Source organism: Mirounga angustirostris, unplaced genomic scaffold (assembly GCF_029215605.1).
Source record: "Mirounga angustirostris isolate CCGP_5_RB_7025 unplaced genomic scaffold, mMirAng1.0.hap1 SCAF_3, whole genome shotgun sequence".
Taxonomy (NCBI): Eukaryota; Metazoa; Chordata; class Mammalia; order Carnivora; family Phocidae; genus Mirounga; species Mirounga angustirostris.
In genome coordinates this window covers 191,850,821-191,867,310 of record NW_026991711.1, presented here as the reverse complement: position 1 = coordinate 191,867,310, position 16,490 = coordinate 191,850,821, and the positions used below count along the sequence as shown (strand labels likewise).

The following is a 16,490-nucleotide window of genomic DNA, read 5'->3' as shown; positions in this document are numbered from 1 at the left end:
CCATCTCTTCAGGGCATGGGGCCCCATGACTGTCCCCCACACCTTGGGGGACACACACTGACCCTGAGCTGTGTTTTCTCGTGAGGTCAGGACCACTGGAAAGCACCTGTCTGCTGTCTCCCAGCCATCCCCCCACCCACACCCTTGCTACTTGAGCTCTAGCCTCCTCAGATGGCGCCCTCTCCTTTCCCCTGCTCTGGTCCTCCTCCCTTTTTGGTTCTTAGTTCAACAGTCCTCCCTTAGAAAAGCATTTTCTGAGCATCCAGCCCTCCCCACCATCAGACTCTGTCATTCCCTGCACGTTCCTGCAGAACCACTCCCATAATTTACCTGCCATGTATGTGGTGACCTGGTTCACATCTTTGCTCCCCTGCTCTAAGCTCTGGGAGTGCTAGGACTGTGATGTTCATGAACTCTGGCGTGCCTGCTGCCTTACACGGTGCTTGGTACATAGTAGGCCTTTGATAACTATTTGTTGAATAAACACTGTTTGATAATGTTGATCATGTGTTTTGATGATGCCCTTGATTTTTTATTTATTTTTAAAATTTTTATTTTTAAAAGATTGTACTTATTTATTGAGAGTGAGTGAGCATGAGCGGGTGGGGGTGGGGAGGGGCAGAGGGAGAGGGAGAAGCGGACTCCCCTGGTGAGCAGGGAGCCTGATGCGGGGCTCGATCCCAGGATCCCGGGATCATGACCTGAGCCGAAGGCAGATGCTTAACTGACTGAGCCACCCAGGCGCCCCTGCCCTTGATTTTTTAAAGAAGTTTTAATTTAAATTCCAGTTAGTTAACCTGCAGTGTAATATTAGTTTCGGGTGTACAATATAGGGAGTCAGCACTTCCATATAGCACGTGGAGCTCATCACAACAGGTGCACTCCTTCATCCCCATCACCTGGTTCCCCCCTCCCCTCTGGTAATGATCAGTGCGTTCTCTAGAGTTGAGAGTCTGTTTCTTGGTTTGTCTCTCCCTTTTTTTTTTTCCCTTTGCTGATTTGTTTTGTTTCTTAAATTCCACATATGAATGAGATCATATGGTATTTGTCTTTCTCTGATTGACTTATTTTACTTAGCACAACACTTTCTAGCTCCATCCATGTCGTTGCAAATGATGATGCCCTTGATTTTAACTTTGACTGATGGTCATTTTCCAAACAGCTCTGCCCCCAGCACCCAGTGCTCCTGGCACCCTCCTGGGGAAACGGGTCTGCTGGGAAGAGGCCCATACAGGGCTCATTGCCCTCACCGAGGCCGGAAGCTTCTGCCATCCTTTTCCTCTTGCTCCTGCCGCCCACCGGCCCTTACTGTGTTGTGAGACCCTGGCCCCCGACTCAGCTCAGACTCCTCCTCTCTTGAGTTGGTCTGAGGTCATCCTGGCTTTCCCTCCCCAGGAAGAACGTGCTTGAGGGCAAAAGACGGTTTCCTTCTACTCAAAGCCTGACCGAACTTCATTTGCCTGTTCCTACCCTGGGCTCGAGTGCTCGGAAACATAGGGTCTGCAAATTCATTTTGGCAACGTGCTTTTCCTCATCCGAACACATAAGGAATTCGATTTTGATATCGCTGAGAAGAGGCTCTAATCAGCCAGAGAAGCCCAGCCAGAAGAGAGCGAAACTTCCTGAGGAATGAAGCCCGTGACTCGAAGACCGTCAAAGCACTTCCAGGGTTCTGGAAGCTTCAGATCATGTGAGGCAGGGGCCAATGAGCACTTACCTTTCCCTCCATTCGCTTAATTAGGGGCTTTTACTCCCGAGGATTCGGGAATCGAGCAGAAATGGTGTGAGCCGAAGGGAAAGAATGCAGGCCATAAGGTTTTAGGCTCTACTCTCAGCAGACCCTGCTGTGAAAGGAGGAGAGCGGGTCCTCACTGAAGACCTACTGGGTGCTGAGCGGGCACTGTGGGTGCCTGATGGTGTCAGCAGCGCTTGTGTTGGGCGCCTGGCCCACACGGCGTCACCGGGGCTGCGGTGAGGAAGCGGAGACACCCGCCCGAGGCCGCGGGGCTAGCGGGGGTAGAGCGGGGCCATCAGGCCTCAGCCCAGGCGAGGGTGTCTCTGAGCCACGGCCCCCGCAGCGCCCAGCACGGCAGGAGGGGCCTCGCCCATCGGGGGCTCAGCCAGAGGCAGGAGCCTGGGAGGGGCAGACCCAGAAGCTCCGAGCCACAGGCCCCGTGGAGGCCACCAGCCAGCGCAGGGCTGAGCAGCGGCTGGCCCCGGAGCGCGGACCGCGGTCGTCACCCCTGCTCCCACGTCACCGCGGTTACACCAGGCACCGCGGTAACGACCCTCCCCACCCCTTTTTCATGTCCACGCCTCGCACAGTGACCTCGCTTCAGTTTCGACAGCGTAAGCTGCACTTCACATATCACCTTCCGCTCTGGTCCGAATGTTCCTGAACGTTTGCAGTGCTGCTAAGGAAACCTGTCACACGCTCGCTCACTTGGGCTGCTTCCACCCGGACCCTCTCAGGACATCCTGATGCCAGCAAGGGCTCGGAGGTCAGTGTCAACAGGAAACCAACCCAGCACCAGGAGCAAGATTCCAGCCGCGCCTCGCCCTGTCCCCTCTCCACCCTGTGGTCCACCCTGCGCCCGCTGACCCTCGCCCTGCCCTTCCCCTATCCCCATACTCACCCCAGTCTTCATGTTAACTAGCCACCTGCTCCCAAACCCAGTTCAAATGCTCAGCCCCCTCTCCCACAGCTCCTGCTCCCCAAGGCACGCTTGTTTCGGGGAGCACAGATAGGCCTTCGGTCCAGGGTGGAAACTTGATGTCCACCTGCTTCTGTCCTTCCCTCCTGTCCTCCACCCCTCCCAAACTAACCTTCCAAACTGGCCCAGATCCCACCGGCCCAGGAGCCTGAGATAGCTCACCAGTTTTGAAAGTAGTTTCATAAATGTATTTTGGGGTTCTGGAGACACTGATTAGAATTTTCAGGTATCCTAAGTCATTTAAAAACTATAATAACAACCTAACGCACACTTGGGGACTAGAATGGCAGGGGCAGGTGTCTCCCAGGGCGGGCTGTGGCGGCCACAAGGCCTTCAGGCGGTGTTTAAAGAGATCCCTATCTCTTGACACCTTAGGGCAGACTGTGCTGATCATGAGACCCAGCATTTAATCGTTGAGGATGCCAGTGTAGGTTTTCCAGATAAAATATGGGCTGCCTCGTTAAATTTTAATTGTAGGTTAACTGTGAACAGTCTTTTTTTCAAGTATAAGTATGTTCTAAGTATTTCATGAGGCATACTTACTTTTACTAAAACATTCGTTGTTTTTCTGTAATTCAAGTTTAACCGGTCATCTCATATTGACATCTGGCAAATGTGCGTCAGAGCTACAAAGGGAAAACCCTGGATAGGTTTTCTGTGCTGTAGCCAGGGCCTTGGTAGGGCAGTGGTGGCATCCTGTGACCTGGGATGGGGACATGTGGGTGGATGAGTCTGAGCCTGAACACCCAGATTCTCCAGAACACTCTGGGCATGAAGAAGTGGCTCTCCCCTTTTCCGCCTCAGTGCTGATGCCTGGACACTGTGTGGACATGTCCCTTGAGCTAGCTGTCTGCAATAGGATGCTTGTTCTCAAGACCTGACCCCACCTATCCTTCTTTCCTTTAGACCAGTGACTAGGGCTGGGTCTCAGCAAAGCCCAAGTGGGAAAATAAAATTCCTGCTCTGGGCATAAATGGCGTCTTCATGGACATGAGCGCAGGTCCTGGCTTGTACATGTCGCCGAGCAACAGGGGAAATGTGTGGGCGCGGACCTTGAAGATAATGAATTGAGTTTACTGATGTGGGAGAGCTTAGCCATGTCCTAGGATCTGACCTCCCGGCAAGCATACTTGGGAGTTACCCAAATACACCGCCGAAGTGGCTCTGCAAAGCTTGGGCCCGTGTAAGCGAGGTGAGGGTTCTGTGGTTGCCTCGTTAGTGTTGAGAAAGAGCGGACAGTCGGGAAGTCGGGATGTGCCAGTGGACTTACCATGTGAGGCTGAAGGCTCTACCACTTGACTGTGTTCCTGGGAGGGTCCAGAGGACACTCCCCTCATCAAGGTAGCAAGGAACACAACGATGAGGAGTGCATATGTATCTCAGTGCTGTTGTGTTGACCGTAGCTTATGCTATGGAACTCCACTCCCTAGTGTCAAAGGGGATGTTGGGATTGTCAAATAGAGTTTAGGTGGAGGTGCTCAGCTATCAGAGGCAAGGTGGGCAAAGTTGCCATAATGGCAGCAAGTCCAGAAAAGTGACCATGGCCCATTGGCCCATTGGTATCAGTGGGGCTGGCTAATAGACCATGGTATTCCATGGGACTCAAAAGACGAGCATCCAACCAGGACATTGCTTGATTGGTATATGCAGAAGAATTCAGGAACTGGTGAACAGAAGGCTGATAGCAGATGCTGCAGTGAAAAATCCCAACCCCCCGCCCCACCCAGTGTCCAGATCTAAACTAGTTTTCAGACCCAGAGCCCACTGACTAAAGGAGAAGCCAGTCCCCTGGAGGACAGACCTTACAGTGTCACTACGATATACACCATAAATATTCCACATTCCTGTCCCCCAAGGGGCCTACGGCTGTTTACCAGAGTAACTTGTGTACTGGGCGAAGGCAAACTCTTGACCTGTGGAAGGGGATGATGGATATAGGCTCTGAGCTGATGCTCATCAGGGAGCCTCCACACCCTCATCAGGAAAGAGGATCGGAGCAGTTAGCTTTTAAGTGGGAAGGAAGCAGTACACCCCCACTGCTGTCTCAGGGCTATCCTAACTCTTTGATCGGTCTTAATATAATCCTCAGGAACCCTGAGTGTCCCGGTCCAACATATTGATATTTCTCTGATTAGACCCGGCACGTTAGAAGTGGCAAGGATGCTGGCTGCCCAGCGAAGACTTGAGGATCAGAAGCTGGAAGCAAATCCTACGAGACTCGGGGGTATACAACTTTGGGGAGACTTTTAGGGGTCCAACGATCTAGAGTAGGCTGGGATATGCCTTCTAGGGTAAAGGCAAGTTATTTACTTTGTGGCCCCTATGACAGACACCGAGCCACCAGCACTCGATGAATCTCTGGACCTTGAAGGCAGCCTAAGCCTCCCTTGTGAATAGGGCTCTAATCTCGTTAGCAAGCGAGTTGGAAGGCTGACAGGTTTGAGTCGGGCTCAGAGCATGGGAGGATGCTCTTCTGAAGCAGGTCCAGGCAATGATGCAAGCCTCTCTGGTTGGTCAGGGGACCAGAGGGAACCAGAGGAAATAAGATGGGAAGACTGGAGACAAGGAGGCATGGTTCTCTCTCCCACGACCCAAGATGGGGGCAGGGGCCGTGTGTGAATCAGTATCTCAGGTTAATGCCCACCAGAGGCCATCTACCATAGCAGAGACGCTGAGCCATAGAAGCACGCCTGTGCAGTCAGCCTCAGGGACTCATCCTGTGGAGGTCAGCCTCTGTCCCGGGTCACCTGGGTGTCTGCACCGTGGTCCAGCTGCACGGCTTCCTCTCCCCAAGGCTGACCTAACTTCATCTTTTGCTGCCTATCTGACTGGTGATGAGCCCTTTATATGGAACCATCCTCTGAGGAGACCAACCCGCCTGGTAGAACTAGGTTAGATTATATATATATATATTTTGGGTCACTTAGCGGGAGTTGGTGAGAGACAGGGTTGGAATGTGCGATTATAAAGGACTTAGGATTTTGATTCTGGAAAAAGATGCTGGACTCTCTTTCCCCTGCTCCCCTATTCTAAAAATAACCTAATTCCTTGGAAATTATTCAACTGACAATGATCAAAGGACTCTGAGCATTGGGTGGAAGAGGGTGGAAGGGGCTGGAGATCTCAGGGCTGGAGGAATGATGCTCCCTGGGTTTTCTTTTTATCTGGGTCCCAGAAAGACCTGCGGTCAGAACCTCCCACAGGCAGAGCTTAAAAGAAAACCTCAAAAAGCCCAGTTTCTCCGGCCAAGACCCTGGGAAAGGGGAACCCAACGGAAACTCCGTGAACAGTCCCAGCCTCGCTCAACAACCCGGCCCCAGCAGGCAGTCTGAGCTGTGAGCAGCGACTGTCCCAGCCCCTCCACGACCAGGCCCCCGGCGGGCCCACCTGCCACAGATGCTACCCATGGCAGCAGGGGCCACAAAGCTGTGTGCCTCCCTGCCCTCCATCCAGTGGCATTAGGAGGCCTGGGCCCAGTGGCTTCTGCCCCTTCCTGCAGCAGTTCACCCAGTGAAACAGGTGGCTCAGGGCAGTGCCTTCTGCCCCTGCAGCCGATAAAAGCAGGGACAGAGTAGCAGCCCCAGCAACCCTGGGAGAATGAAGAACACCTGAATGACATGACATGGGCTCAGAGAACTAGGCTGCGCTTGCCTCAACCAAAGTAGGTGATTATGGGCTAAAATGGATTTCGTTGGGATCACGTCTGTTAACATTATAACCCAAATGTCCAGGATACAGCACAAAATCCCTATCATACCAAGATCCGGGAAAACCGCCGGCATGGGGCAGAGACAGGGCATGGATGCCAGTGCTTAGATGAACCTGATGTTGGAATTATCTGACAACTGAGAGAAGCTGTCATAAATAGGCTTCAGACATTAGTGTCACAAAAGTGCTTCAGCAGGGTTTTCTTTTTATCTGGGTCCCAGATCATTGGCTTATAAAACACGGAGAGTCAGAATCAGGACGCCAGGATGTCACCACTGGCTGTGTGATCTGGGAAGGTTTTCTAGGAGTGGATTGTCAACTATTACGCTAGGATGCTGGTGACCATTCCCTTAGCCCCGGTGCTGTCCTCCAGGATTTACCCGCGTGGTCACAGGTCCTCCCCGCACCACCCACGAGGAGGGTACCAGGGCTGTCCCCATTTCCCAGAGGACTGAATGGCGGGGAGGGCACTTGTCTGAGATGCACAATAAGAACGAGGGGGACCAGGGACGGACATACCCTACCTTCCTGGCATCTGGCCCAATAAACATCAGTGGCTAATATTTTCTTTGTCTTTATTATGTTTGTTTTCTAGGATTTTAAAGGTTTGTGTAAAAACCCTCAGGACAGTGCTCATCACATCGGGACGTCCTCCCTCCCCTCCTCTCCTTTCTGCCCTCCTTCCTGCATTCTGACCATGTGTCCACCTTTGCTGGGGCTGGAGACACAGCAACGGGTGGAGCTCGGAGCATCCTCCAGGGCCCATCCTCGACAGCGCTAGGACTCGTGACTGCTCCCTCCAGCTGTCCTGCCCTGGATGGCAGCGTGGGAAGGCACACAGGGAGCCCTGCGAGGCAAAGCCTTAGGGACAGCAGAGGCGCAGTCCCAAGCCCGCCACTGGACCATTTCCTGCCATGACCGCCTCTGCACTGAGAGGGAGTGACAGAGGCCTCTGGCCAGTGGACCCCAGGGCACTTAGTAGCCGACCTCCTGCCCTAAAGGGGCAGACAGGGCCAGGGCGGTCATCCTGCTAGGGCCACCTGGCACCTGCCCCTTGCAGCCTCAGCTTCCCCACATTTAACACTGGGACACATTCCCGCACTCTGGTGTTTGAGCTCAGGGGCAAGGGTTAGCCTTCAGCAAAGTGCTGTGGAGTGTGGACGAGGGCCCCGTGCAGCTCGGATGAGGTCCTGGTGCTGAGCGAACGAGATTCCAGTGCAGCTTGGATGAGGCGGCATCTCATCCTCTCACTAGCAGGACTCTCCCTGCACCCATCTCCCCCTAGCCTCCCCTCCCCCAGTCCGGGTCTGGCTGGGGCCTCAAAGGCTTTCCATTTGTGGACAACAAGCTTCCAGCAAGTTTAACTCAAATGCATAATTAAAGGCAGAGATGCGGTTTCTGCTGGAGGCTGAGCCCCTCGCAAGCATGCAGGCGCCCCACCCTCGTACATCTGCCCCCTGGGTGGGACAGGGGTGGGCCCCCTGGTGGCCCCCACCCCTGGAAAAGTGCGGCAGCCGCAGAGGAACCAGGAAATGTTAGCCTTCTGCTCTCCAGTCCTTCTCTGTGGACCCCCAGGGGCTTCTGACACCTTGGAACGCAGCGCCCCCAGCCTCACGCCCTTTTACGAGGAGATCCTCATCACAAACCATGCTTTATGGTGGATCAGTGGCGACGGGGACCTGAAAGCCCAGAACAGTGGATGTATTAGGTGACCCTGTTCTTACTCCCTCCCAACCAGACCGAGGTGTAGATAAGTTATAGAAATTTGTTTTATTTTATTTTATTTTAAAGATTTTATTTCTTTATTCGAGAGAGAGTGAGAGTGTGAGAGCACACCAGTGCGGGGCTGGAGGGCAGAGAGCTAGGGAGAAGCAGACTCTCCGCTGAGCAGGGAGCCCAATGTGGGGCTCGGTCCCAGGACCCTGGGATCATGACCTGAGTCGAAACCTGAGAGTCTGAAGCTTAACCAGCTAAGCCACCCAGGAGCCCCTAAATTATGGAAATTTAGTACTGGGCCCTGCAACTCAGTGTTTTTACCCATAGTAGTTACTTGAATGCTTTTTTTTTGTTTGTTTTTTATTTTTAATATAAAATTAAAAAGAAATCTCATCTCCTGCTCCCTGTGTCTGGCTTGTTGGTGGTCCAAGCCCCCCCTGTGCTGGGCCCCTTGGGGAGTCACCCCCCAGCGAGCTGTCACAGGACCTGCTGGGCCTGGCAGCAGCTTATTGCATCACTGGGCTTCCTGATCCTGGAGGGCAGCTTAGGGAATCCTTGGGCCTTCAAGGGCGGGGACGGGGGGGTGGGGTGGGTGGAATGGGAGTTCTGGGATTTCCCTCCATCCCCACCTACAGGGTCAAGATCCCTGGCCCAGTGCCTTCACAGCCCCAGGACCTCAAGGCCTGCAGAGGCTTCTAGGGACCCACCCACAGGTGCCTGGGGCTGTCCACTCAGGGCTGCCCCCTCTTTCCCAGCCCCAATTAGCAGCTACTGCTAGGAACACCGAACCTCCAGCGACTCCCTTTCAGGCCTGAACCACCCGCAGAGGCCCAGCCCCTGCCTCCTTCCATGGGGCAGACCCAGGGGGAGACCATCTGGCCAGAGCTGAGGGCAGAGGACAACAGGTGGGTGGCCCCGGGGACCTGGGTGGGAGAAGGGGCCAGACAGGACTTTCAATTCTCAGGACTTGAAGGGGTGGAACCTGGGCCTGCCATTTCCCAGGGAACAATGGGAAACTGACTGTCTCTGTTGGCCGCTTAGTCATGTCATGGGTGGTGTGGTTTCTGGCGTGGGGCCGGGCTGCTGTGGCTGTGGGAGCATGTGTCCCGGGCTTCAGGCAGTTGAGTGAGGGATCTGCAGAGAAGCTGGGGAGGGCTCCTTTTTGCTGCCCATTCATACCCAGCACCTACCCCCTGCGGGGGCTTCCCTGGTGGGTGGGTGTCCTCTTGTAGTTGTCACTCACCCTAACTCTCCAGGGTAAGTCTGAGCTGGGGCAGCTCTGGGCCCCCCGCCCCTATGCCCTGGGTTTTGTTCCGTCTGCTCTCCCTCCGGTGGGACTTGGTAACCTCAGGGCTCCCTGCCCGAGAACAGAGCCCACACTCTCTCATCCTGGCCTCAGGGGGGCTCCGGGCTGTGCGCCCCATGGGCCTCCCTGAGTGCCTTTGCTCTGCCAGCCAAAGTCTGGGCAGGAAACAGCCAGAAGGGTTGCCCCTGGACACCCCTGGTGAGGCGTGGGCAGAATTAAGGGAGCCAGCAAGGGAAGCTGACTTGCTCCCGGAGCTGGTCCCAGGGGAAGCCATCGCCTGCCCAGGCCTTGAGGGACAGAGGAAGGAGTGGTTCCCGGAAGTGGCTGGAAGAGAGGGTGCACCATCAGCACCGGGGGGGGGGGGGGTGTGCCCAGCGAGGGCCACGAGGCAGGGAGGGAGGGCGACAAGGACCGTGGCCTCTCTCCCCTGCTCTCCGGGTCCCGGTTGGTGCCTCTTATTGGCTGAGCCCACGGGGAAGCCCCCCAGAAGGCAGGCCTCAGTAGATGTGGGCCGTAGAGGTCAGAGTCCGGGACACAAAGTCCGGGACACATGGAGAGGGGTGGGAGGGCCTCCAGAGGGCCAAACGGAGGTCCTGCACAGGATCGCCCCACCTGTTCCTGGGCCTCCGAGTTCCCGGCAACCCTTTCTGCCCCTGGATCCTCGGGGTCCCTCAGAGGCAGCTGCTGCTGGTGTGAGATGTCGCTGCCCGAATCCCAGCCACCTGACCACCCTGGTCGCATGAGCAGCCTGTGGAGAGACAAAGGCTTCCCTCCCTGTGTGTCTCACACCCCATCTGTGGGCCAGGTTGTCGAGAATGCTGTCTGCAGAGAGTTGGTGCTCAGCCCAGGTTTGTGGGGTGAATAAGTAAGTAGGTCCTGGGCATCACCACCGAGCCTAAGAGAAAGGCCACGTCTTCAGGAGTGGGGGACTATGACCTCAGGCTGGGAGGGAGGCAAGGAGCAACCCAAGAGTTTTCCCCTGGGGCCCTGAGAGTGGGGGGCTGCCCTGGCCCTTGGATGGAGCCCCGCCTCTGTGCCCAGGACCCAGCTCCTGCTGCCCGTCAGGTGACAGTCATGTGATGCTCAGTGGCTCCCAGCTACTGAGCCTTTAAACCATGCACAGCCCTGTGCTTAGTGTCACTAATATGATCTTATTTGGTCCCCACAGCACTCCTGTGGGGTGGGCACTGCTATAAACACCTCCATTTCATGGATCATGAAACTGAGGCTCAGAGGGGGTGAGGGTCGGAGGGGGTAAGTGACTTTCCAAAGGCCACCGGACAGCACAGGCGGACCCGGGGCTCCCACTCAGCTCTGTCTCAGAGCCGAGCGTGGCCTCCTGGCCTCCCTGTTGTGAGGCTTCTCCTGAAAGGCCACCGGGCCACTGGCCCACCTGCTGTGGTCCTTGGGAAGTTGATGGCTGGGGACCAACTCTCCACTGAGCCCCAGTTTGGTGGTGATTGGGCCAGGCCCTCGGGGGGGAGTCACCCTGGGCTCTGTCAGGCACCAGGACTCAGATGTCTGCCTCTCTAATGCTCTGCCCTTGGAGACCCTCCTTCTAACCCCCCATGGCAGACTGACCCAGGTCCCAGCTCCCTGGCCTGGAAGGGACACCCTAGAGATTCCCAGGGCTGCCTTTCTCATCCCTGCAGCCAAATGCCTCACCTCTCTGCTAGCGAGCTTCTGATGTGCACTTCTCTTCCCCATTAGCCTTCCCCGTTCCCTGGGGCCCCGAGTCCCCCAGCTCCATGGCCTGGCACCATCTGAGCCCGGCTTTGCACCTCATCCTGGCCACATGCTCAGACTCCGGCCCCACAATGCTGAGCCTTCAGTGCGGGTCTCCCCCGTGCATCAGGCCGGGGGGTACTTCAGCCTTGGCGTGTAATAGACCACCGCCCTTTAGGAGTTCACGTGGGAGAGCAGCACCCAGGTCTGACCCCGAGGTCTATGCCAACTGGTGGCTCATCCTGGAATGGAGGAAAGAACCATGCGTCCCAAAAGGCACATGCTGTAGGGGCCTGATGGCTGCCCGCCTCTGTCTACCGGCTTCCCCAGGCTCCTGGGACAGCTTCCTTCTGAGTCTGGGCACACTCAGTCCTTTAAAGACAGGCTCCCAGGCCAGCTGGTGCCTGAGCACGACCACTGGTTCCTGCTGTCCTCTGATGCCCTCCACTGGCCAGAACCAGTTACTGAGGCTGACTCTCCAGGCCTGGAGGCCCCAGGGGACGGGGGTGTGGGGTGACTCAGGATCATGCACACTCAAGAAGAGCGGCCACACATCCCAGGCCTAATACCAGCCCCACAGCACCCCCTGATCTGCTCAATGTGCCCATCTGCCCTGACCCGGAACGCATGGCGAGTCTATGCAACCCTCCCAGCCCACCGTGAGAGCTTGGGTGGCTGTAGGCTGCCCATCTGGTCTCCATTAGCGTCTGAGACACCTGGAAGCATAGATTTCTCCTGAGCAGACCTAAGTGGCATACTTTAGTACTTTAATGTTATATTCTATTGCTAAATGGCTTGCCACGTCTTTAGGTATCTGGTTTCAACTTGATGGTCTTTGGAATCTTTATAACATCTATGCTTGATTTCACAGGCAGAACGATTTCAGACGTCTGGATGCTAAAGTCAGCAGTGGTTCTGCCAAAAAGTCCCCTGTGTAAAATCTGGAATGATGTTTGCCAGCCTGGGAAGCACTCCTCCTGGGAGAGCTTCCGAAGTGAGGAGGCCATAGCTCGTCAGATGCATCTGTGTGTCCCTGCGCATGTTGAGTGCAGAGTGCGGAGGGGGCAGCTGAGCCAGCTCCGTCTCCACTACTGCTCAGGTTTGGGCACACCTGCCCTCTCCCACTGTCAGACTAGGGTGACTGGAAGCTGAGCAGAAGCTGAGCAGAAGCAGAAGCCTAACTTGTGGAGAGGAGTTTACTCCACAAGACCTAGAAAAGATGGCAGAATTCCATAGTCATGTCTCTTCTTTTAGATCTAAAGGGAAGCATTTCTAGTATTCTAAAGTGTTGTTTAATTTGGTTCTTTTCCTTTGGTTCTATGAATGTTGATCAAAGCTGACTCCCTGCTTTGGCCTTTCTAAAGAATTCCATCCGTCTCAGTTGTTTTGAGTTTAGGAGATTCTTTACCAGTATGAGCTAGCTCTCTCCTCCTCCCTCCCTCCCTCCTCCTCCTCCTCACTCCCCCCTTTCCCTCCCCACCTACTCTCTCTCTTCCTCCCTCGCCAGCTAGTCCCACCTCCCTCCCCTCCCTTTCTATTTACTACCTGTATTAGTCTGCCTGGGCTGCTATAACAAAACATCATAGGCTGGGTGGCTCAAATAACAGAAATTTATTTTCTCATAGTTTTGGAGGTCGGATGTCCAAGACCAAGGTCTCCATCAGTTTGGTTCCCGGAGAGCACTTCCTTCCTGGCTTGCAGATGTTTGTCTTCTTGCTGTGTCCTCACATGGCCTTACCTCCGTGTGTGTGTGTGTGTGTGTGTGTGTGTATGTGTTAGAGATCTGTGGTCTCTCTTTTCCTTCTTATAGGGACACCAATCCTATTAGATCAGAGCCCCACCCTCATGACCTCATTAAAATTTATAGACCTTCCTATAAGTCCAATATCCCAATACAGTCACACTGGCAGGGGGGTTAGACTCAGCATATGAATTTTGGGGGGACATATTCAGGCCACAGCACTACTCATTTTTATAAGACAAGACCAAAACACAGCATTCCCCAACTCTCCAGGTTAAAATGCCTGAGCTACAGTTGCTATCAGCTGACACAGGTGGCTTCATCACACAGGAATCAGAATTTTTAGGGAGCAGCTGGTTTATAAGAATCCAAACATACAGTGAAAGCAATATGGCACCAGTGCAGATTGTAGGCCAAGGGCAACCAGCTCAAAGCCAACCCTGGGCCCCCTGTCTTGGTTTATGTCCCCTAGAAGCAGACTCTGAGCACATTTGATGCAAATAATGTATTTTTAGAGGCCACCCCAAGGAAGCACCTGTAGGGAAGTGGGAAACATAAGACAAGGAATTGGGGTGAAAGAGTGTATGATCAAGATGGTTACCACCACGGGCAACTGGAGCCTCTGCCTGCTAGGGGTTGGGGAGGCAAGGGAGAACAGGTCTCAGAGTTATTCCAGCCTGGGCTGAGGAAGCTGACATTTTATCCAACAACTCCCTGTCCACTGTTGATTGAAGCTCCTCTTTTCAGGAAAGATGCCTCAGGCGCAGAGTCTTGGGGTTACCAGTAAGTAGCCTCCAGTAACAGCTCCACGTATACCTAAATGTGGCACTGAATATCCCTCTGCTGCAATTCCTTCATGTGTCCTGGGTTGGTCTAGCCCACTGGCAGGGCCTCTATCAAAACTTCCTGCCCTGGGCGCCTGGGTGGCTCAGTTGGTTAAGCGACTGCCTTCGGCTCAGGTCATGATCCTGGAGTCCCTGGATCGAGTCCCGCATCGGGCTCCCTGCTCGGCAGGGAGTCTGCTTCTCCCTCTCCCACTCCCCATTTGTGTTCCCTCTCTCGCTGTGTCTTTCTCTGTCAAATAAATAAAAATCTTAAAAAAAAAAAAAACCAACAAACTTCCTGCCCTGTGACTAAAGCCCTACCCCACCACCACCCTGTGGGAAGTGGGATCCCTACTGAACCTTTCTCATCCTCCTCTCTGCACAAGGACCCCTAGCAGTGGCTGGGCTCAGGACATCTGTGCACTTACTTGACTCTCACTTGTGTCCCATCTCTGGCAGGATCTTCAAAGCATCTAAGAGAAGTTAAACAGAAATTTTGTTCAAATTTGTTCAAAAGGAGTGGATTATGATGTTAGGGTCATTATATAGCTATAGTAATTGAGACTATATGGAATTGGCAGAGGGATAGACACATAGATCAATACAACAAAATGGGGAACCCAGAAATAGATCCACACAAATATGCCCAACTGATATTTGCCAAAGGCGTGAGAGCAGCCCAATGAAGGAAGGATAACCTTTTCAACAAATGGTGTGAAAACAAGTGGAATCTGTGGGCAAAGAGATGAACCTCAACCTAAACCTCATATGTTACATAAAAATCAACTGAAAATGGATCACAGACTTAAATGTTAAATATAAAACCACTACATTTTTATGAAAAAATAAAAGAAAATATTTTAAACCAGAGCTAGGTGAAGAGTTAGTCGTTTGACTTGACACCAAAAGAAAAAAGAAAAAATGGATAAATGGGATAAATGTGACTATATCAAAACTAAAAACTCTTGCCTTGTGAAACATTCTATTAAGAGGAGGAAAAGAAAAGCAACCCACTGGGGTGACATATTTGCAACAAAGGATTAAAACTAGAGTATATAAAGAACTCTTAAAGCTCAACAGTGAAATAAAATAAAAACAAAACAAAACCCAAATAATCAGGCGCCTGGGTGGCTCAGTGCATTAAGCATCTGCCTTCAGCTCAGGTGTCCTGGGATCAAGCCCCATACTGGGCTTCCTGCTCGGCGGAGAGCCTACTTCTCCCTCTGCCTCTCACCCTGCTTGTGCTCTCTGTCTCTCTCTCTCTCAAATAAGTAAATAAAATCTTAAAAAAAAAAAAAAAAAACCACTTCCAAACAATCCAATTAGAAAATGGGCTAAGTACATGAACAGACATTTCTTTCTTTCTTTTTTTTTTTTTTAAAGATTTTATTTATTTATTTGACAGCAAGAGACACAGCGAGAGAGGAAACACAAGCAGGGGGAGCGGGAGAGGGAGAAGCAGGCTTCCCTCGGAGCAGGGAGCCCGATGCGGGGCTCGATCCCAGGACCCTGGAATCATGACCTGAGCCGAAGGCAGACGCTTAACGACTGAGCCACCCAGGTTCCCCATGAACAGACATTTCACCAAAGAGAATACACAGTAAATGAGCACAGGAAAAGGTGCTTAGCATCTTAGTCATGAGGCAAATGCAACAGAAACCCGCAATGAGATATCATTGCCTGTGAGAACGGCTAAAACAAAAACTTGTGATAACATCAAATGCTGGCAAGGATGAGGAGCAGCTAGGTCCCTTAACCTCGCTGGTAGAAATGTAAGATGGTACACCGCTCTGGAGAAGAATATGGCAGTTTCCTGGAAGACCCAACATGCCCTTACCATATGGCCCGGCAGTTGCACCACTGGGTACTTCTTCCAGAAATTTGAAAGGTTTTAGTTTAGGCAAGTAGTTGTCTGGTACTGAGGGCAGGGGTTGACTAAGAAGAGGCACAAGGGGGCGCCTGGGTGGCTCAGATGGTTAAGCGACTGCCTTCGGCTCAGGTCATGATCCCGGAGTCCTGGGATAGAGTCCCGCATGGGGCTCCCCGCTCTGCGGGAAGTCTGCTTCTCCCTCTGCCTCTCTCTCTCTCTCATGAATAAATAAATAAAATCTTTAAAAAAAAAAAAAAAGAAGAGGCACAAGGGGCCCTTTTGGGGGCAATGGAAATGTTCTATGTGTTCACTGAGGAGGTGGCTACATGGTTGTATGCTGTTGTTACAATTCATCGAGATGCATACTTCATATACATAGGTGTGTACATTTATCAAAGATTATTGAAATGTACATTTAAATGAGTACATTTTGGGCGCCTGGGTGGCTCAGTTGGTTAAGCGGCTGCTTTCGGCTCAGGTCATGATCCTGGAGTCCCTGGATCGAGTCCCGCATCGGGCTCCCTGCCCGGCAGGGAGCCTGCTTCTCCCTCTGACCCTCCCCCCTCTCATGTGCTCTCTCTCTCTCATTCTCTCTGTCTCAAATAAATAAATAAAATCTTTAAAAAAAAATAAATGAGTACATTTTATTAGATGTAAATTATATCTGATTAAAAAGATTTTCCTAAATGTGAGCAGGAGGCTTTTGGGCCAGTGGCTAGAGCTGGTTACAGAAGTTTATTTTATTTTATCTTATCTTATCTAATTTCTTAGAGGGTGGAGGGGCAGAGGGAAAGGGAGAGGGAGAGAAAGAATCTTAAGCAGTCTCCACACCCAGTACAGAGCCCAACATGGGGCTCATCTCACAACCCTGAGATCATGACCTGAG

At 52.9% G+C, this 16,490-nt stretch overlaps 1 long non-coding RNA gene across 1 annotated transcript in view; it reads left to right on the top strand.

Moving 5' to 3' along the window:
* Window positions 1–16,490, top strand: part of LOC123838682 (uncharacterized) — a 34,724-nt gene that overhangs the window by 4,289 nt on the left and 13,945 nt on the right. The window lies entirely within an intron of this gene.